This window comes from Schistocerca gregaria, chromosome X (assembly GCF_023897955.1).
Source record: "Schistocerca gregaria isolate iqSchGreg1 chromosome X, iqSchGreg1.2, whole genome shotgun sequence".
Taxonomy (NCBI): Eukaryota; Metazoa; Arthropoda; class Insecta; order Orthoptera; family Acrididae; genus Schistocerca; species Schistocerca gregaria.
The window spans coordinates 191,123,875-191,148,240 of NC_064931.1; positions in this window are offsets into that span (position 1 = coordinate 191,123,875).

The window sequence follows — 24,366 nt, forward strand, 5'->3', positions numbered from 1 at the left end:
TGACTCAGTTTCGAAGACAAACAAACAGAGAGGTGTGGATGACGTAAGTGAAAGGCGATATTATCATAATTATCCTAGCGTGAGCCGCATGGGCGTGTGTGTGTGTGTGTGTGTGTGTGTGTGTGTGTGTGTGGGTGGGTGAGTGCGCTCGTGCGTGCAATGTGCTGACAATACCAAGCGAAAATATATAAATAAGGTACTTAAATTGATAACAAGCATATTTGTACAAACCAGACTGTGTAAAATGTTAAATCCTGATCAAACTAGATTTGTAAGTAATTATAGGCATGTTTGAATGATTCTTGATTACAGCTTCCCTTAAAATTAGATTAACATGTCTAACATCATTTCTAAACTTAGGTATGGAGCAATAAACAATTAACTGACCGACAAACTTTTTAAGCACATATTCTTCTTTCGTGTTTCCACCTTTATTTTTCTGAGCTGTTGCTCTTTCTTCCCTTGTCCATAACTAGTGAATAGGCACGGACGAAAATAAACTGAATAGAAACGGTTAAATTTTTCATAAATTCATTTGTCTGAAAGTAAGGAATAGGTTAGAGAAACATTTGGACTGCCTTTGAATGATGCTCGAAATCATGCACTTATTTTCATTGGGAAATGTGAGTGCAAAATGGTTCAAATGGCTCTGAGCACTATGGGACTTAATAGCGGAGGTCATCAGTCCCCTAAAACTTAGAACTACTTAAACCTAACTAACCTAAGGACATCACACACATCCATGCCCGAGGCAGGATTCGAATCTGCGACCGTAGCGGTCGCGCGGTTCCAGACTGTAGCGCCTAGAACCGTTCGGCCACTCCAGCAGGCGAAATGTGAGTGAGAAAGAACAATGTTGACGACAGCACTTTTAAGGAAGACATTACTCCTTGTAGGACACGCTTTCTATTTCCTGATACTTAGGTGATACTTTATTGAAAAATTTATGAGACCGAAAAATTGTTAGAACATATTGCACCTTCGGGCATAGATGACAGAAACATGGCAAGGTCGCGCAACAACAGACTGCACGGTCTTCACAATCCACCAGGCAAATATGCTCCAATACTCTATAAAATTCGAAAATCACAAGTTAAACATTGAACTGTATTTCTGAATCGCCGCCTCATGTGCTGTATATGACTTTGATCATTATTCAAAGGAGTGTTAAACGTTTATCCAATACTTTTTTTACTTTCAGGCTCATGAATTCACAAAATATTTAACAGTATTTTTTTTTCAAATTTTCGTTTTTTCAGTAACGATGTCGTCGCCATTCAGGAAACGCGCGTTTCGGCGATGAACTATTCCGAAGCCGAGGTCGAATTCCTGGATATTCTGCACTTGGTGTAACTTAACAGGAGGTGTATGGAATTACTACATATGTCCGTAACAATATAAACGAAGCTTCACTGATTTCTGTAAGTGTAGAGGCAGATAAACATACAGTTATCATACAATTACACGGTATTATTATTACAAATGTTTACAAACCATCCTAAACAGCTTGGTCCTTTTTCGTCCTACACAGCAGAACATCCTGCAATTTACATAGGAGACTTCAATAATTATCATGAGCTTTGGAAGTACTCTCAAAATGATGAAAAAGGGAGCATGCTTGAAGAATGAGTTGAAGAGAATAATCTTCATCTAGTGTTTGATGTCAAAGATCAAGGCTCTTTCAGGTCAACTACTTGGGGCAAGGATTCAAATCCTGACTTACGCTTTGTTAGCTACAACGAAAGTGGCTTTCGCATGAACGCCACAAGAAAAGTAATAGATGCCTTTCCTCACAGCCAACACAGGCCTGTTAATAAACATAAATTCGCAGCACGGTTCCTGTCATACGACCAACCACGTATGCTCGATGGAATTTCCAGAAAGCTGACTGGACGAAGTCTTCAACGGAACTGGGTAAGACTATTCGCGGAATCCTTCCATCACGTAAGAACTGTCAACGCTTCATTGGTGCAGTAAAAGCAACAGCTGAAACGTGTATTCCAAGAGAATACCGAAAAGACTATGTTCCAGAATGTAATGATGAAGTGAAACAATGTGCCAATACTTTCAGCATAGTCGTGACCCAGAGATAGCTACGGAACTATTGTCCAGCTTGGACATGTCTCTGAGGCAGAAACGGGCAGGGAAGCCACTCGAGAAGGAAAGCATGGAGTCTTCTGAGAAGACTGGGAGGAAGTGCACCAGCAACGAGAAACAATCCTGAACTAACACTAGACCAAATTACCCCCCACATCAATACTACCTCAAGAGTGCCTCCCGACAAGAAACATACGAGACACATCAGCCGACAGATTCGTGACCTGAAAAAGACGGCATCTCCCTCGTCTGAGTACGCCCGTCCCTTGACAGTTTCAGATATTGACTATGGACTGAAGGACCTTAGGCCTCTTAAGGCGCCTGGATTCGATGATATCCATCCAGAATTCCTAATCCATATGGGAGGAAAAGCTAAGCAATGTCTGGCAGAATTTTTCACTAACATTCTAGTGATTGGTGAACTTCCATTGGAGTTTAAAAAGGTGAAGATAATTTCTGTTCTGATTCCTGGCAAACCTAGCAACATGGTAGAAAGCTATCTCCCCATTGGCCTAATTAGCTGCTTCTACAAGCTTTTTGAATGGCTAGTATATTACAGAATAAGTAACGCTATCCTAGAGAATGTTCCAGTTGATCAGCCAGCTTCAGACCAGGGCGTAGCTGTTGCGACCAACTATTATTCTCTCACATCTTTCGTAGAGTCAGGATACCAAATGAAGCAGAAACCATATGTGGCGTTTGTTGATCTAACTGCCGCCTTCGACCCTGCTTGAAGGGAAGGCCTTATCTACAAATTTCTCCGCAACATACCCTGCCGAACAATGGTTCTACTGGTTAACAGCATACTAACCGATCGGAAGTTCCAGATAATTACTGGAAGCAACATAAGTAAGGAGAGGACGCTAAACAACGGATTGCCCTAAGGATCAGTTCTATCACCATTACTGTTCAACCTACACTCCTGGAAATAGAAATAAGAACACCGTGAATTCATTGTCCCAAGAAGGGGAAACTTTATTGACACATTCCTGGGGTCAGATACATCACATGATCACACTGACAGAACCACAGGCACATGGACACAGGCAACAGAGCATTCACAATGTCGGCACTAGTACAGTGTATATCCACCTTCCGCAGCAATGCAGGCTGCTATTCTCCCATGGAGACGATCGTAGAGATGCTGGATGTAGTCCTGTGGAACGGCTTGCCATGCCATTTTCACCTGGCGCCTCAGTTGGACCAGCGTTCGTGCTGGACGTGCAGACCGCGTGAGACGACGCTTCATCCAGTCCCAAACATGCTCAATGGGGGACAGATCCGGAGATCTTGCTGGCCAGGGTAGTTGACTTACACCTTCTAGAGCACGTTGGGTGGCACGGGATACATGCGGACGTGCATTGTCCTGTTGGAACAGCAAGTTCCCTTGCCGGTCTAGGAATGGTAGAACGATGGGTTCGATGACGGTTTGGATGTACCGTGCACTATTCAGTGTCCCCTTGACGATCACCAGAGGTGTACGGCCAGTGTAGGAGATCGCTCCCCACACCATGATGCCGGGTGTTGGCCCTGTGTGCCTCGGTCGTATGCAGTCCTGATTGTGGCGCTCACCTGCACGGCGCCAAACACGCATACGACCATCATTGGCACCAAGGCAGAAGCGACTCTCATCGCTGAAGACGACACGTCTCCATTCGTCCCTCCATTCACGCCTAACGCGACACCACTGGAGGCGGGCTGCACGATGTTGGGGCGTGAGCGGAAGACGGCCTAACGGTGTGCGGGACCGTAGCCCAGCTTCATGGACACGGTTGCGAATGGTCCTCGCCGATACCCCAGGAGCAACAGTGTCCCTAATTTGCTGGGAAGTGGCGGTGCGGTCCCCTACGGCACTGCGTAGGATCCTACGGTCTTGGCGTGCATCCGTGCGTCGCTGCGGTCCGGTCCCAGGTCGACGGGCACGTGCACCTTTCGTACTGTGGAGACCTCACGCCCCACGTGTTGAGCAATTCGGCGGTACGTCCACCCGGCCTCCCGCATGCCCACTATACGCCCTCGCTCAAAGTCCGTCAAATGCACATACGGTTCACGTCCACGCTGTCGCGGCATGCTACCAGTGTTAAAGACTGCGATGGAGCTCCGTATGCCACGGCAAACTGACTGACACTGACGGCGGCGGTGCACAAATGCTGCGCAGCTAGCGCCATTCGACGGCCAACACCGCGGTTCCTGGTGTGTCCGCTGTGCCGTGCGTGTGATCATTGCTTGTACAGCCCTCTCGCAGTGTCCGGAGCAAGTATGGTGGGTTTGACACACCGCTGTCAATGTGTTCTTTTTTTCCATGTCCAGGAGTGTATATCTATCTGATCTACCTGACACTTCATCCAAAAAATTCTCCTATGCCGATGATTTGGCTCTAGCTGTACCATAGCAGGAAATAAAGGCAACAGAAGAGATTCTAATCAACGACCTGTCTGTATTGAACAATTACTTCAAAATCAAGAGACTCCAACCCAGTGTGAGTGAAACGGAAGTCTGTTGCTTCCATTTAAATAATCTGTTGACGAACCTAAAACTGGAAATAATTTTTAGAGGCAGGCTTCTTCGTCATAATTGGAACACAAAATATCTTTGTGTCATCATGGACCGTACACTATGCTTCAAACAACACCTTCTTAACTTAGCTCAAAAGTTGAGGACTCAATACAACACACTCCATAAACTATGCGTAACTACCTGGGGATCTTCAGCAACCACCCTGCGATCTTCAGCTCTGGGTTCGGCGTACTCAAGTGCTGAGTATTATGCACCTGTTTTGATGAACAGTCGTCATACAAGGCTTGTTGACATCCAGCTAAATACGTCAATGCGCATAATATCTGGCACAATCAGATCTACTCCAGTTTATTGGCTTCCACTGTTAACCGGTTTAATGCCTCCTGATCTACGTAGATGTACTGCCCTTATGAGGGAGTTCCACAAGATCTCCAGGAACTCTAACCTATCCATGCATAGCGACCTGCCACTTTTAAATCGTAAGGGACTCAAATCACGCCATCCAACTATGTGTGATACTGCTGACATGGTTGTTAAGGATTTCAAACCCCTTGAAGAATGGTAAGGTCGGCAGGAAGTAGGAAACTGTGACAAATGTGTGTCTGCATAACATCTTCTTAGGTGCTTAACTTCCAAGTGGCTTCGACCTACCACGAAACAACTGGACTACCCTCAACAGAATCCGCACCGGCCATGTCCGATTAAGGATTGCTCTCTTTAAGTGGAAGAAGCTGCCTAATCTAGCATGTGACTGCGGGACTCCATACCATACTGTCCACCACATTGTCAGCGAATGCAGGATTCGAGCCCATCACGGTGCTGAAGAGGACTTCCTGCTAGCAACTCCAAATGCAGTGCGCTGGATTGAAGGACTGGATATTCAATTGTAAAGCCAAATTTAAGTTTCTTGTGTGTTAACATGTACATATGAGTGTGTAATTTAATTTTATGATATGTCTGTATAAGCCATATGCTAAATTTAAAAAAATATTTTCATGTTCTGTTCAGAAAGCATGAAATACAGTCTATGTAAATATCAGTCGAAATTATATTGTTATCAAGAGTATATAGAGAAAGCAGATAAGTTCCTATTGATGCTCTGATTTGATGTTTATTTATTCTTTCAAACATGAAAGTCCACAATCTATATTGTAATGAATACCTTCTTCAGCTCTTGAGATGATCGACCTCTATTCTCACTCTTGTCATCGTCAAAGATCAGTTAGAGCGTAGTCGGTCGGGAAAGTGCCAAAGTCTGCAACGAATTTTCTCCCTCTCTTTCAAGTAATTCGACGCTTCTGCACCATCTTTCTCGCCCTCCATCCTTCTCTCACACTTCTGTTCCTTCGGTGTTGCTGGAAGACTTTACGAGTTTACCCGGCGTATTTGGTTGTTGGCAATGCTTGCACAAGCTCAGATGATGCTTGATAACACACTACACCTGAATCAGTGTAACATTATCCCCGACAACTTGTAGTGCTATTGCCAGATATCAACAGCGAAATGGTAACTACTCAAGGAGACACATGAGTCTTGCACAGAACTGCAACAAAAATGCGGCGTTACCATAGAGAAGTTTACAAAATCTTTCCTGGCGTCTTCTGTTCTCGAAGTGTCCTCAATTTATTACTTGATTCGAATGAGGCCATTTTGCAGTTAAATACAAGGGCGTGATGAAAAGTAGTACCTCCGAACGTTTTGTGTGAAAACCTTTTAAGGCTTTTTAAATAAAACATTATTAGCATTCTAAATCTTTATTCTTCATGGCTACATATTTGTAGTGCTCTGCCGCTAGACGACTCCGAATTGTAGCATGTAACAGGGCTGTGAGTAAAGTAACTATGTCAGTTCGTGAGACAACGGCGGAGTGTGCTGTGAATAACGTCATCAGAGGCAACAACGCCCATTCTTCCGGCGGAGCTGCTGGCAAGTCTTGGAGAGTGGTTGCTGGATGTTGACGTGATGCACCCGTGTCCCTAGCGCACCCCAGACATGCTCTATGGTATTCAAATCGGCAGAGCGAGCTGGGCGTTAAGCCATCGAGCCACATTAGTTTGCGACTGTCCTGCTTCCATTCTTGCTATGGCCCTCCACCGGAGAGTGTCAGATAGGCGTCTTCTCTGTGCCATGCTACACCGTTTGTGACTGTGTACACAACGATTGTGGATATGCGACTACCCGACAAACAATACTCCATTTGATGAGTGTTCTGTTGTCACCTTTGGCGTGGTTTTCCGTTAACCAAAATGCCATCTTCCGTGCAGAACACGATCGTACGGACATGTGTTGACATTTTGTATGATTATATTGTGAATTAGACACAGACCGGGGAAATACCAGTTTGTTGCTTTAATTTTGGACACCAGTGTACATAGGCAGCAGCAGATGGTCGTTAAATATTTCAATTTTCCCCTAAAAATGATTAATTAAGTTTTCCTTAATTTCCTTGATTTATTTCAAGCAATTAAAACTTCGTCTGCAAAATTAAACCTCATGCTGGTCAATTTGATACCCCAATCATCGTTTGGCTATGAAATTTCGGACAAAGAATTTCCCTCGAATCAGTAATTAAATTTTTCTTAACTTCCTCGAATACTTTACAGCAGTTCAACCCTGTTTTGCAAAACTAGACCTCGAGCTGGTCAGTCTGATACCCCATGTGTCCATTTCTCGTTCTTCGTTTTGCTGTGAAAATTCGGACAAGAATCTGTTCTGTAAATTATAGGAAGTGGTATTTCTCATTATCCCGAAATATTTCACAAAAAAACTGAGAATTATATTATCTGAAAAGAATTAACGTTAAGGAATTTCCTTTTTTCCGTCCTGCTGAATAGCATGGCGCAGTAGTAAGACACTGGAACCATATTCAGGAGGACAGCGGTTCGGATCGTTATGCGGCAATCGCGATTTGATTTTTCCGTGTTTTCCCTAAAACTCTTAGGACGAACGCCAAGAACGTTCATTTGAAAAGGCACGCCTGATTCCTTCCTCAATCCGAGATTATACTCCATCTCTAACTACCTCACCGTCGACGAGATTTTAAACCCTAGTCTTCGTTTCTTCTTGCTTCCTTCGCTCTCATCAATAACAGAAATATATGCTTTTCCAAAAGAAATGAAATGATCGCTTGGCTTAGTTGGCCGGGAGCCCCCACCCGGGAAGTTCAATGCCGGGCTGCAAGTCATATTTCAGGTGACGCCACATTGGACGACTTGCGTGTCGGTGATGATGATGATGATGATGATGATGATAGGATGATGAGTACAACACAACACCCAGTCCACGAACGGAGAAAAATGTCCAGTCCGGACGAAACAAGTTACCACTCAGCTAATCAGGCGGACTGCTTTTCCAACCTAAGGATGTATCGCTTCATAAATTACGAATATTATTACTCAGTGTCAGGTTTGAAACTTACCAACTGAAACTGCTTAAGTCCTAGGGAAACAACTGATAAGACTACATCATTTACATACAAAATAATTCTTTAATGGTTTGAGAGACAGTTTACGACGGAAGGAACACTCATTTTGGTGCCTTAGTTATTGTTCGTACCGTAGCTTCAGCCAAATCATCTCCATAACATTTCTCATGTCGACCAGGAGCAGTTCAGATGCGAGAGACCGAGGGAAGGAGAGCAGCTGTAAGACACTCGTATTTCGCAGGAGTGGGAAGCGAACTGCCATCTGGCCATTAAGATGTAGCTTTGCTTAAACCATTTATGGCGATTTTCGGGATATACCTTTAAAGAGGTTGCAGGCAATTTCTTTTCAAATTTGTATTAATTCCTATCTTGTGTTCCGTCCCTGACGACCCAGTCGTCGATGAGACGTCAACCGCTAATCCTCCGTATTTACTTTCGATGCCAAGTGGCTTGCCTATTTAACTAGTAACGACTATGTTATTCCTTGTGCTAGAAATCATGCCCTGTCACAGTTGATTCCGGTAGCCGGGGCGACGCTACGTATCGGCGAACAGTTGCGCAGGTGTAAGCGGAGGGACTGGCCTACCAGAATAGCTTGTGCTAATCCAGCGGCTCTGTGTACCGAGAACAGGCAGCGTGCTGATGAATCGAATCCAGAGCTCCACGCATCGCCCAGCCCGCACAATCGCATTTATACAATTTTCCTGTTCAGATACACTGTCGTTCGTCACGTTCGTTTAGTTTCCAAACTCAGTTCTCAGGCATAATCAAACTGAGGGAATCAGCTCTCAAGCGTAAGCAGTTTATAGTGAAATGTCATTTCTGCATTGCAGCCTAAATGAAATGCATTTCCGTATGGGTCAATCTAGTTTCTGTCCTATCCGTTAAATCGATGTCCACTATTTGATTAAATACCGTAGGAATGCACCGAGTATTGGAGCATTCAAAGGTTCCAGCCCACTGATCGCTTTCACAACTATCAGAATACATATCAATAAATATTATATAGTTCAATAATAGATGGCAACATAATGTCTCTCCTAGATTATGTTATATGGCGCGTGTATAATATGAGCACTTTCCAATGTATTTTACGAAATCTGGTAAGGGAGATTAATTTAATTTGAAAATACTAACTTATTCGGATTAAGATGTTTGCACTATTTTAGCACCAACAATCACTTCAAGAAATGAGTCTGAAATAAATTTTCTAAGTAGGAATATATTATTCTATATATCGCACCCCGGCGAGAAAAGTGACATAATTCGAAAAATGGCTTATTTAGTTACTATCGCTGAGAAATACGTGTGAAGTGTCCGAACGCGCACGGCTAATATAATGGAATCTTCTGACAGCAATACTTACTTGAAATTTAAAGGAAGCTTATACCATTTCAGTATAATTTTTATAAAATTAATTCTGTAAGTCGAGTTTTCTTAAGTATCGCATTTTTCAGTTGTATCGTTGTTCTCGCCGGAGTGCGATGTGTGTTCAGAAAATAATAGCTTTTCCTCTTCTAATCATGCATGTAGTTTCATCTTCACTAAATGGCACGTTTTATGTACATTTTAATTATTTATTTCATCTACACATGTATGACAATAGATTTTTTTGAGAATGAAGTAACGTATCGGTATCCAGTAAGACAAACCATAACCTTCTGTTGACGAGCATTCTCTTCTATAGAAATCACGACAAGGAGCTTCAGCGCCGCATTCACTGAGTAAATTCAGAGTCATTCCCTTAGATATGGAAATTTAGTCTAACATTTTAAAAAGCGGACCTCATTAATTACCTACAATGGTGGGCTACAAACAGATTTCATGCAGACCATACAACACTGTAGATTGAATTCATACACACCGGACAAAAATTAGTCAGCCCCAGGAAACACCATGCTGTTACCGCCTCTAGTCGTCATACCGGCCTCAATTCGGGTATAAAAAAGTCGATAAGTGTCGTCACATATTCCATAAGACTGCTGACTAGATCGTGTAGAGCTACGGGAATTTGGATTGCTACTTTTCATCCACTGCTGAAAATGTTCCAAGACATTTTAAATGGGATGAATATTGGCTGTTTAAGTTGGACAGACGACATACGATAGGGAACTTAGTTTTCATCACACCAATAACATACGAGTACAGCGTTGTGAACTCGGTTGTTATCTTAGATGACGAACGTGAGCAGCATATCCATCATGAATATGCAGAAGAAAGGGCAACATTTACTCACCGTGGATGTTAACATTCTAGTTCACGTTCACGTTAATCGATATGTGTGAGCCTAGACCATGATACGAGACACACCTTAAGAACATCACGCAGCCACATACTGTAGGTTAGACGTGTCATTGTGCCACTGGTGCACTCGGTGCCTTGCATAATTTGAAAATAAGCAACGCTATCAGCAGTGGCCTTTGGTGAGGTATCCAACTCTAAGCTTTCATTACATGTAACTCCCTCCACAACTTTCGCTTGAAAACTGGTTAAGATGTTGTTTGGTGACCCCTCCCCCTCCCCTTCACGAGTCAACCAACCAACATTGTCGGTTAGTCTATTTTGGCGACCACTGTTCTCACTCGGTGTTCTATGGCTCCGATTGACAAATGATTCTTTTTAGACTAGTTGGAGAGTACTCACTGATACAGCCACAAATCGGGCATCCTCGTTCGCAGTGTGGTGTTCGACACGTCCAATCGCGATAACTCATTTCTGCTATTCTGTCTCATCTTCACATCTATTTATATTAATGTGCTAATTCGATACAAACGACTGGCACATGCAAACAAAACTTCGCTGCAGTAATGTATGTCACGGTGGATGGCGTGGGTGGTCATGTGAATGCCTAGTGCGGGTTCTACGTCAGCTGCTGCTTTATATGAAATAGCGTATTACTCACTTTATCGTTAGTAATGTACTTTCTATGTCAGATGATATAGTACTTCTAGATCTCTTCCTTGACTCGGCCTTTGTAATCAGATACAGTAATTTAGCAATCTTTGTGTTAGAGGTAATTATTTTTACAGTTTGTCAGGTTACTAATTTCTTGCGTAACATGTACAAAGCTTAGGGTATCTGGTATAACGTTGTTAATTTCTGTTTAAAGATCTCCAAACCTATGATGGGGAACCAGAGATGTCTTATCCACAGTGATGCACAGTATGTTGCCGTCTACTTATCTTCCGGTCGAAGCTTGCAAAATTATGAGTGACTATTACCAACAATGGTTCAAATGGCTCTGAGCACTATGGGGCTTAACATCTATGGTCATCAGTCCCCTAGAACTTAGAACTACTTAAACCTGCCTAACCTAAGGACATCGTACAACACCCAGTCATCACGAGGCAGAGAAAATCCCTGACCGCGCCGGGAATTCGGGAATTAAACCCGGGAACCCGGGAACCCGGGCGCGGGAAGCGCGAACGCTACCGCACGACCACTTGCTGCGGACTATTACCAACATCTATGCGTTCAAAATCGCCACAGGTATAGGCCTGTGAAACCCTGTCATGGAAGGCACGGATTGTAGCAGAGAAAGGTGTAAATCACGGAAGCTTGGAAGTTGACATACGGCATTCTTCGTGTACTGTAGCCTGTTGGCTCCCAAATACGTGACGCCAGGAGTAGCACTGCTCTGCTTCTCAAAAACAATGATAGACGGAACACCTCCTAAAGCCACACCATACTCTCCAATGAAGACCTTTCCCGCACTGGGAAGTACATAACCAGGTTTTACCGCCGAAAACAGTGTGACGCATTTCATCAAGAGTCCCTGCTTCCCGGTCACAGAAGCATTCCCAACTTGTTGCAGTAACGGCAGCCTACACATGGGCTCGTAATTCTCTATTGCGGAGGCTGCTAGTGCGCAATGACACATAATGTTTCAAGGAGTTAATTGCTTGTTCTCGAAAGTCAATCGCAGACATGAAGCGGTTGCAACGTGTTTGGTGCACAATATGGCGATCATCCTTTGTGGAGGGCAGACGTGGTCTGCCGGAACCTTGACGGTGAATTACCTGACCTCACATTCCCACGCAGTCCCCATCGGGCCACTGTCACATCCGAACGCTCCACAAATCTACAAATCTGGATATTACACCATTCGATCAATCGACTAAACGGATACCCATCATGAGGCCACTTTCAAACTCTGGCATCTGCTTATACTCAGTTTCGCACGAGAACGCGGCGTCTTCGTGTACTTCACAATGATCACTCAACATCTGACGTTTATCACAGCATATTATACCCTATCAGGCATCTTGATGACATAAAACAGGAAATAACACTAATACATTATCGTGGCCGTTGTACCTGTCGAAGAAAATTGCATATACAAACCCGCCGATGGTGCATACGTGTACGAAGTTCCATTGTTACCCGACTATGTTTGGGTGCTTCACAATTTTTGGAAGGAAAGGAATATACGGAACAAGAGCGATCCTATTACACGTCACTATGGCACACCGGAAGACTCCCTTGTCTATGATAAACACTCGCTGCCAAGGACAACAGCAGAGTCTAGCAGAAGCCGGGATCCACTATTGCCGTCTCATGGGTAGGAAGTCACTAGCACTCTATAGAGAGGGCTGCGTTTGGTGACTTATAGTGCCTAGAGGTATGGAGTTTTCATGAGCGATATCAGGTTATATTCAGCTATGAATCTTAGCGTTGCGTTACCTTGAATGACCATTGCCCGTTATCGGGTGGAGAAGTGTAGGGTCCCCCTGAATAAATCAGGCGTGCACTACACGCAGGAAGCGGCTAAAAGGGTAACGGAGTACATGTGGAGTGCACATGTGGGTTTTTTAGGTTAGAGAATTCGCTCCCTAGGCCCGACAAGACGCCTCCTGAGACGCGACAAGGTAGTACTAGGCAAAACGCAACAGGGAATAACAATATTAATGTGTTAAAAGTAAACTGCAGGAGCGTCTATAGAAACGTCCCAGAACTGCTCTCATTAATAAACGGTCACAATGTCCTCATAGTATTAGGGACAGAAAGTTGGCTGAAACCAGACGTAAACAGTAATGAAATTCTGAACTCAGATTGGAATGTATACCGCAGAGATAGGCTGGACAGTGAAGGGGGAGGCGTGTTTATAGCGATAAGAAGTGCAATAGTATCGAAGGAAATTGACGGTGATCCGAAATGTGAAATAATTTGGGTGAAGGTCACGGTTAAAGCAGGCTCAGACATGGTAATTGGATGTCTGTATAGGCCCCCGGGCTCAGCAGCTGTTGTGGCTGAGCACCTGAAGGATAATTTGGAAAATATTTCGAGTACATTGCCCCACCATGTTATAGTTCTGGGTGGAGATTTTAATTTGCCTGATATAGACTGGGAGACTCAAACGTTCGTAACGGGTGGCAGGGACAAAGAATCCAGTGAAAGTTTTTTGAGTGCATTATCTGAAAACTACCTGGAGCAGTTAAACAGAGAACCGACTCGTGGCTATAACATATTACACCTTCTGGTGACAAACAGACCCGAACTGTTTGAAACAGTTAACGCAGAACAGGGAAGCAGCATCATAAAACGGTGACAGCATCGGTGATTTCAGCCGTAATCAGAAATATTAAAAAAAAGGTAGGAAGATTTTTCTGTTTATCAAAAGTGACAAAAAGCAGATTTCAGAGTACTTGACGGATCAACACAATAGTTTTGTCTCAAGTACAGATACTCGTAGTGTTGAGCATCAGTGGACAAAGTTCAAAATCATCGTTCAATATGCATTAGATGAGTAAGTGCGAAGCAAGATCGTAAGAGATGGAAAAGAGCCACCCTGGTACACCAACGGAGTTAGAAAACAGCTGCGGAAGCAAAGGGAACTTGACAGCCAACATAAACATAGCCAAAGCCTTGCAGACAAACAAAAAATACGCGAAGCGAAATGTAGTGTGAGGAGGGCTATGCGAGAGGCGTTCAATGAATTCGAAAGTAAAGCTCTATGTACTGACTTGGCAGAAAATCCTAAAAAATTTTGGTCCTATGTCAAAGCCGTGGTGGATCAAAACAAAATGTCCAGACACTCTGTGACCAAAATTGAACTGAAATAGAGGATGACAGACTAAAGGCCGAAATACTAAATGTCTTTTTCCAAAGCTGTTTCACAGAAGACGACTTCTCTAGATTGTCTCTCGATTGAAAAAATTGTAGATATCTAAATAGGTGACAGAGGGATAGAGAAACAATTAAAATCACTCAAAAGAAGAAAGGCTGCTGTACCTGATGGGATACGAGTTCGATTTTACGCAGAGTACGCGAAGGAACTTGCCCCCCCCCCCCCCCCTTTCTTGCAGCGATGTACCGTAGGTCTCCAGAAGAGCGTAGTGTTCCAGAGGATTGGAACAGGGCACAGGGCACAGGTCACTACCGTTTTCAAGGAACGTCCAACAGATGTGCGGAAATATAGACCTGTATCTCTAACGTCGATCTGTTGTAGAATTTTGTAACACGTATTATGTTCGAGTATAATGACTTTTCTGGAGACTAGAAATCTACTGTGTAGGAACCAGCATGGGTTTCGGAAAAGACGATCGTGTGAAACCCCTTGGGATCTCACCTTAGGCGACGTGCTCATTTAGCTGTAAGCAAATAACTGCTGAGAGTATTGCCCTCACAGAGGCTCATCTCAGTTGCCGGCCGTGGCTGAGCTTCTGAATGCAGCTCAGCTGATCGACCTGCTAAGCTAGTTTTAGTTTCTTGTACCACTGGATGTGTGTTCATTTGTTCCAAAAAAATGGTTCAAATGGCTCTGAGCACTATGGGACTCAACTTCTGAGGTCATTAGTCCCCTAGAACTTCGAACTAGTTAAACCTAACTAAACTAAGGACATCACACACATCCATGCCCGAGGCAGAACTCGAACCTAAGACCGTAGCGGTCTCGCGGTTCCAGACTGCAGCGCCTAGAACCGCACGGCCACTTCGGCCGGCTCACTTGTTCCACTCTCTCGTCCTATCTACCTTTTGTGGCTCTCTCATGCCTTCCTCCAACGTGCGACTGATGCTACGTCAGTTTACTGTACACATATTGATATCACAGTTCTCATAAAATACAAACTTTTCCGACGGCCGTGGTGGCCGAGCGGTTCTAGGCGCTAAAGTTTGGAACCGCGCGACCACGACGGTCGCAAGTTAGAATCCTGCCTCGGGCATGGATGTGTGTTATGTCCTTAGGTTCGTTAGGTTTAAGTAGTTCTAAGTTCTAGGCGACTGACGACCTCAGAAGTTAAGTCCCATACTGCTCAGAGCCATTTGAACCATTTTTTGAACAAACATATTCCGCTCTTTTTAACATTCCTTCAGTAAGAAAATATTTTAAATTCTTTTTTAGGGTATTGAAGCCTACCTCAATAGTTAAAAACAGAAACCTCACAGGTTCACTTTGTTGTCCGTCTGTCTGAATACCCGGCTGTTAAAAACCGTTTTTGTCAGATAGGGGCAGATGTATCAAGTTGCAATTGATGGCACATACTGAGGTCCATGATCCCTTGGCGATGCAAAACATTAAGGGTTCTAAGTCAGCACAATCAAAAGGTACTCCCAAACCCACTCATCGAAACCTATAAGGCATTTGCCGTTGACCTAGAATCATGAATCTAAGCACAATGGATGGTTTCACAGTAGCAGTAAAGGGGAAAAATCCGAAAATTGTTAATTTTAAATTACATTTCACGGAAAAATGTTTATTGTGTCATTTTTTATCCATCGTCAAAATTGAAATTAAAAAATTTAGTAGTTTTTCATTCAGGTTGATTAGGTCGCAATGGTAAAAATCAAATATCGGGCAAAGAATGACTTTATTGCACATGTGAAGCGTTTCAGAAACGCAATATCTAAGTGCAGAAATCTTTCCTGGGTATCTGATAATGGATAAATTCCGAAACGTGTCATGTGAGCAGTAAAGTCATTCATTTCCTGGTGCTTGACTTTATCACTGCAACCCAGTCAGTCTGAATGGAGAATAATAATTATTATAGTAACGGTCGCCTGTCTCCTGCATGACTTTATTTATGTTACCGAAAGTAAAGCATTCTAGAAAGAGTTGGTACCCTTGGGAGAGATATCTGATCAGTATCATTATTTTATCACTTTTTTTACTTCATTACCGTTGATTTTTATGTAACTATTTATTCTTTAAAGGTGTATCTCTATACTTTTAATTTAGATTAGTTCTTTTACAAACTATTATTATGCATTACTGTTAATTCTCGTTCTTTCTAAGTGTCGTATCTCCATTTCATCAATGACGCGCTTGTTAACTTGCAGTCCTCTTACAAAAATTGTTCAAACTCATTTTTTTTAAATAGAATGACTGTTTTCTCAATATTCATTTGGTTGAGAGCTCATGTGTGATTTGTTAGTGATTAATTACTTTCATTTGGTTAGTTGTTCACATACACTACTGGCTAGCTTAGAGATTTCTACCAATACTACTGGATGTCACACAATTAGTTGTCACTGAGGCCACCCTACACATTGTACTACCTGTCTTACACATCTTCTGTTTCCGTCATTCGTTATTTATCCGCCAATAAGTTAAATCCTCCATGTGTCCAGCACCTTGCATCTTATGAAATCGTTTTATATCTTATGCTCTGGGGTCCTCTATATTTTGTCTATCGCTAATCTGAGACATAAATACAAGCATGATAGGATTCTTGACTCATAAATTAAAATTTCGAAGACAAAATCTTACTTTACCCATTGTTTACTTCTGTGGCTCGTTACTTTATCACCGAGCGAGGTGGCGCAGTGGTTAGCACACTGGACTCGCATTCTGGAGGACGACGGTTCAATCCCGTCTCCGGCCATCCTGATTTAGGTTTTCCGTGATTTCCCTAAATCGCTTCAGGCAAATGCCGGGATGGTTCCTTTGAAAGGGCACGGCCGATTTCCTTCCCAGTCCTTCCCTAACCCGAGCTTGCGCTCCGTCTCTAATGACCTCGTTGTCGACGGGACGTTAAACATTAACCACCACCACCGTTACTTTATCGTCTCTTACCCTCAGTGAATGTTCACACTGGCGGCCGGGCCGCGACGGCATGGAGAGAGCAGGGCAGTGCAGCGCCGGAGACGTACAGAATGTTTAATATTTCCGGCGTGATCCGGCGGCCGGCGCAAGCCGCTGTACTACGCCTCAGCTTCCGCGGTACACGCGTCACACGTCTCGCGACTGCCTTTACAAGAAGTGTCACCGCACAAGTGCATAAGTTTTTTTCTCTCTCATTAAAGAAGAATGTCCATAATCAGTGAGGAAAAATTACAGCGATTGTAATGATACATGCAAAGTTACTTAGTCCATCTACATTTATATAGTTCGTCTATTTTCATCCATCTGTAACAACAGGGAACTAAAGGGCTACCTTTCTTTACTCTTTTTTTATTATTATTCAAATCAAAATGGTGAAATTCAAACGAAAGGCCATAGAGAGAGTTTAAAAAAAAAATGGTTCAAATGGCTCTGACCACTATGCGACTTAACTTCTGAGGTCATCAGTCGTCTAGAACATAGAACTAATTAAACCTAACTAACCTAAGGACACCACACACATCGATGCCCGAGGTAGGATACGAACCTGTGACTGTAGCGGTAGCGCGTTTCCAGACTGTAGCGCCTAGAACCGCACGGCCACTCCGGCCGACTGTTAACAAAAGAAAAGGTTGAAAAACTTCACGAAATCAGGTCAAGCGGTCCAGGTGAAAGTCCATCGAAAAGTAATTCCACTTGGACTTAGTTTCTTCGCAGTTCCTTAAAAGCTATCTTCATTCACAGAGCTATGCATGGTTCCTTGTCAGTGGAAACAGAGCCAGTCAGACAAATAGCATTATCTCAAGAAGTTTCACTTCTCAATGTCTGCCTCCTTAGGTGAGTTTCACTGCCATGCAGGGTTCGATTTGCGGCTGGATTGGAGATTTCCTCCGTTCGGGGTCTATGTGGTGTGTTTTCCTCATCATTATTTCTTCGTCATCGACATGTAGGTAGTTCAGTGTGGCGTTAACTGAAAAAACTTCTACCTCGACGGTCGAAGGTGAGAACTCCTGGCCATCAATGTCACGAGTATTTCATTTCATTTCTCCTATGAAAGTGTGTCACAAGACAAAAAAGATCATTCTGAGAGGTTTGTCGAAGAACCATCGTCACTGCCAACTACATCATCAATGAAAAAAAAGAAAGAACATTAGGAAAAATATTTAATTTTTGCGACTTCAAACGAACAAAATACGTTTTATGATTGCACGGTAAGATACTACTGAAGATGAAGACACTGAGTATTTCTTGATGTCTCTCAGGTTTTGAATGTTCTGTAACACATACTAAAATATATTACACTTGTGCCATATCAATAAGATTTTTCAGGTACGTTTTTATGTAAAGTAAAAAAAAAAACTGTCTGAATGTCTGTCGCTATACATGGAATGACTCCATAACCTCCTCTTTCATCTGTACTTAAAAACTCGACGAATCACTGATCTGTCAAAACAATACCAATTAAATAATCAAGTCATTGTTCTCTACGGTATTACGGACGGACTGGCGATGAAAGATTGATAGCTTCACCTTTGTTATGTACGATCTTGTGCGTCACCTAGCCATTGCAGCTCCGTCCGCTAGGGGGAAAAAGGCAAAATAAACAACAATGACGCGCATAACTGCATTGATCGACAATAATTAGTTCACCCGCCCTGCAGTGTTTGACGTTTCGCTAAACCTGCTCATTATTCTTTTTGTTAACCCTCAAAAAGGACCTCGATATCAACAGAGCATTGAAACCTAAGCTTGCTTCCTTCTTTATGTTGAAAACAGAAATAGAAACTTTTTAGGTAAGCATATAAGATGTAATTATTTACAACTTCTTGTGGTAGCCCGACGTCGGTACTGACGTACTTATTTTAGTAGGTTCAAATGGCTCTGAGCACTATGGGACTTAACATCTGTGGTCATCAGTTCCCTAGAAATTAGAACTACTTAAACCTAACTAACTTAAGGACATCACAAACATCCATGCCCGAGGCAGGATTCCAACGTGCGACTGTAGCAGTCACGCGGTTCCAGACTGTAGCGCTAGAACCGCTCGGCCACTGCGGCCGGCTTATTTTAGTAGCTCAATCTCAGATCAGAGGTGTCGCGGTGTTTTGAGGTCATACGTTTCTTGGTGTACGAGTGGCTGTTTACAAGAGTGAAACGGCCACGAGGACGAGCTGAAATTTTTCAGATATCTGAGTCTGGAGACAGTACAGAGAGAGTCAGATGTCAGCCTAAATGAGGTAAATACGGCGATGACAGTGAAATGAGACTCTGGTTTCGCTTAGTGGTCTGCTTTTTATTGCTTCTTCACGTGTTAGCAATGAACATGCAGAAGAGCACAGGCACTGGTTTGTTAAAACATAGACGAGGCTTACTAAATTATCTAAACAATTACAAGAAAAAAGGCCACCCCCGCCTATAACGTTGTTAAGACTCGGGTATACAGTGTAATGTATGGTACTACAAACCACGAACCACGTTAGAGCCAGACTCCATTGCTTCCGTTAATCCCTTAGTTTCAAGTACTCGCCACAATGTAAGTGACACACAGGCTAATGTGCTATGGAACCAATAGTTCTTGCTCAGAGGTACATGAAGTTAATTGAGTCAGACTGTTCATCTGCATAGTATCTGCTCTAGGGTCGTTCATCCGAACCCGCTGTCGTTCGCTGGAACTCTCGAACTCCCCGAACTCCAGCTTGGCGTTTGAGGGCTTCTATATACGCGCGTTTGAGGCTGTTTTCTTATAAATGATACGTGATTGTTTTTTCTCTTTCTTGTGGCAACCTTTCATGATCCTGTCATTACATTGTGGTATTATACCCTCACAAATACGGAACTGAATATTTCGGAAATGAACATCTTGTGCATTATTCAACAGAGGCGCAGAAATATTTATAAATGCAATTGTGTTTTGTGGCCTCTTCCGCTTTCCATCTCCAATTAGAGGGCAATTATGAAAAATGTTGCAAGCTTTCAATGTATCTCATTCACAGCAAATTCTCAGGTTAATTTATTCGTATCTTCGCCTTCCAAATACGAGATTCACATTTTTCTAATTGTAAGATCTGACAAAAAGTAATTGCTTGCCTTTTATAATCTCAAGTGTCTCCCATTGTAAAACAATAGTCAGTGTAATCGGTCGTCGGCGAAGGAAAGTATATTTTGAGTTTTCTGGACATGAATCAATAAAATAACAAGAGAGAGAGACAATGGGCCTGAATTGGTATCTAATATTTCTTTTTTTTTCTATCCTGCAATGTCTGGCAACAACTACATGACACTCGCAAACTCCGCAGGCTTACGAACACGGCATTGATGCCACTGAATAACTGGCTTTTGCTTGGGAAAGTAGACAAATGTCTGTGTCACTACGATTTCAAAAACTTATTTGTATTTCTAACTATATTTCACTCGCAGTAAAGTATGGTCTGAAATGCATCTAACAGTAAATTACCAGCTATCAAACTTTTCTCTACAAGATTTATAAATTAAGTGCACGTGTTTGGCAAATAGCGTTATTTTATAATGGCTGCTACGAATTATGAAATGGTAAATGGTTTATTATGTGTACTAAACTCAGATTTTTAACGGCATACTTTCTTCAAAATCGATTGAGAATTGTAACGGAAATAAAAAATGACGCAAAATGAAAATTAGGCGTTTCATTTTTTTCTCAAGGAAAGAAGAGCTTTTAAGGACAAAAAAAGTTCATAAAGTGTAGAGTTGCGGTATATACCGTCAAGAGTTTTTATAGCGTGAGAATATTCGCTCTTTCCCATCCCAGCGATAAGTGTGAACACTCAGGACGGCATCTAGTACCGGCTAGACACAAGCGGGACTAGTACATGCCACTCTCACCAGCCCCTCAGTGCAGTGCGAACACACCCTTAATGGGAACCATATTTGACATCTGCAATGATTCGTGGTGCGTGCATCTATTACTAAAAATCCTTGTTTAATTTACTGCTTCATTTAGCCTTACTTGTGTCCAATTCACTGTTTTATCATCTCTTACTCTTTTCCTTCGTCATGGCTTTCCTTGTTAAGTTCAGCTATCTGTTCTGTAAACAGCTCACGGAGATACACAAGAATTATTACATTATACTCTCATTGTAGACTTAGTATTCCAGTCAACATTGTCAAAAGCTTTCTCTCTCATTCTAATTCTGAAGGTGGCAGGAATAAAATACAGGGAGCGAAAGGCTATTTACAATTTGTACAGAAATCAGATGGCAATTATAAGAGTCGAGGGACATGAAAAGGAAGCAGTTGAACGGAATGGACAGTGTCTTGAAAGGAGGATGTAAGATGAACATCAACAACAGCAAAACGAGGATAATGGAATGTAGTCAAATTAAATCAGGTGATGCTGAGGGAATTAGATTAGGAAATGAGACACTTAAAGTAGCAGATGAGTTTTGCTATTTGGCGAGCAAAATAACTGATGATGGTCGAAGTAGAGATGATATAAAATGTAGACTGGCAATGGTAAGGAATGCGTTTCTGAAAAAGAGAAGTTCGTTAACATCGAGTATAGATTTAAGTGTCAGGAAGTCGTTTCTGAAAGTATTTGTATGGAGTGCAGCCATATGTGGAAGTGAAACATGGGCGATAAATAGTTAGGACAAGAAGAGAATAGATGCTTGCGAAATGTGGTGCTACAGAAGAATGCTGAAGATTAGATGGGTAGATCACATAACTAATAAGGAGGTATTGAATAAAATTGGGGAGAAGAGGAGTTTGTGGCACAACTTGACTAGAAGAAGGAATCGGCTGTTAAAACATGTTCTAAGGCATCAAGGGATCACCAATTTAGTATTGGAGGACAGTGTGGAGTGTAATAATCGTAGAGAGAGACCAAGAGATGAGTACACTAAGCAGATGCAGCAGGATGTAGGTTGCAGTAGGTACTGGGATATGAAGAGGCTTGCACAGGATAGAGTAGCATGGAGAGCTGCATCAAACCAGTCTCAGGACTGAAGACCACAGCAACAACAACAACAACAACTCTCATTAAACTACTGTTTTACACATAATTTATCCTCATATCACAGTGTCCCTTCATGTTAGCCTGGTTCTCGAAGCGCAGCGTTCCTTGACGTCTTATATCCTCAAAACTCTAGTCATCTTATTACTACCTACCATCACCAATGTAATCTCAAATTATCAAGCTACGTGGCTACTTGCTCAGTGCTGCTTCGCATCTGGTGAACGTATGAAGGTAAAGGACCCTCAACTACTATACACAGTCAGTGATCTGTTTAATGTTTCTCTTCTCATTGTCTCCCACACTAAAATCCTCACTTCTCATGATGACATTTGAACTGTTCCATGCAAAAAAGCTCTGTTTTACAATCTAATTTTACATCTTCTTACAACACACCTTCGTCTTAATGTCTTGGGTCTGTTCGTGTCGTATTCTTCTCATTCTTTAAATATCATGACATGGCAAATGTAATTTCCAATTGACATGTGACTTCATAGAGTTTCTAATACTATTACACTATGATCCACAATTTTGTGCACATGGTAAGCTCCACAAACACGTAAAGTAATAATTTACTGCTTAAATGTTGATTCTTCTTTGATCGCTTCCTTGATCGTAATAAAACTTTATCGCCCACAATCAGCTTCATCTCTCTTGTCGGTCCATTCCAATTTTCCTTCTTCTTCTCTACTTTAGGACTTATCCTCTCCAGTGCTAGTTTTGCAATTTTCCGGTGGTGTTTACGACGAGTTGGTGAGTAGTCTACTGTTTCTCTCATTCAATAATATTGTTTATCTAATCTTTATCGCATTCCACTACAAAATTTTCATTTAGAGTGACCTCACTAGGTTTCTTCACCTTTCGAAAGTTCGCGATGCATATTTACTGTCTAATTATTGTCACTGAATGGGTTACCCCACAGATCATCTCCGCAGTCGCTATCTGCTATCTCTTCTTTATTTATCTCCTTCTTCTCTGTTCCTAGCATTAGTACATTGGAGCATTTTCCAGCGTCTGAAACGACCACATCCTCGATCATGTCCTTTTCCGCTTCAAGTGCTTTTAAAAAAGAGTCAAAAAACTGTTCAAGTCAAAAATTGGATGACCTATAACGTTGTACGCTACGTATTCTGTTTCTTTACCTTCTGACCGGCTGGTCCACAAGTCTTCCCATCCTTTGTCTAGCCTACTAAATCATCTACTTTGTTCTAAACTTCAGTGGTTGAAGTTGCTGTAACATCTTTATAGTCTCTTTTGGTTCGCAACTGGTTTCACCTACTGCTTCTCCCACTGTTCCTCTTCGTTCCCTACTGTCATTCATACGTCCTTTTTAATGACAACCACTCCTAAAAATGACTTCCTTCTGCCAATGTTAATGCATTATCTACGAATTTTAATTTAATGTCTTCGTCATTTAGACTCAGCAGTGCAAACCTCTCATTCAAATGTAGTACGATGTGGTAATGCTTCAGAAAATCAAGTCCCAGTATGGCTTCCACTCTCAGATTTGCACTAAATGCATATGACTGGCACTCAAATTTTGCTCTCACTTGCCATCGTATTCTCATACCCAGCACCTTAAAGAATGGCCACTTCTTTCCCCTGTTACACAACTCATAGATTTCCTTGTCCAAGACCGAAACTTGGCTAGCTGAACTGAGTGCACAGCACTACCTTCTCTCCCATGTTCACACTTATGATCAGATATGTGTTCCATTATCAAATTACTTAATTCCCGCTACTAATATTTCTTCCAGTTCGTTACAGTCTACTGGCCGTAACTAACTCTAATGCTGGAGCATCTACCGCTAGTTAGCTTCTTGATGCTTTTCGTTGTTCTTTATTGCTCTAGATGCGTCTTGGGTCAGGTCTGCGAACTTTTATAATTTCCACTCCTCCATCTTGCTCATCATCATGTCTCCAGTTACCTTGCCGCTCACTACGTTTCCAATTGTTTCTCCTGTCATCTGGCCGACACTGAGGTCTCCATCATCCGCGTTCATTGCCTCTACCCTATCCACTTCCAGTCCTTTATGGCAGGTGTCTCGCTTTCCAGTTTTAGTTATTCGCTCACTGATTTTCAAATGCAAAGTTCTTGTGAATAAATTGGACAGGTTCCATTACTTCCGTACTTCCATCGTAACCTAACTCTTGAAGTAAATCCTATAGTCCACGTACATCATGCATATTCCTACGCGCAATTATAATTTCTCCCTGCGTTTGACAGAGAAGTTTTAACAAACAAAATCGTATGAGTGGTGCTGGCTCATAAAATTCGTCTATGAAGTGATTTCAGTCACC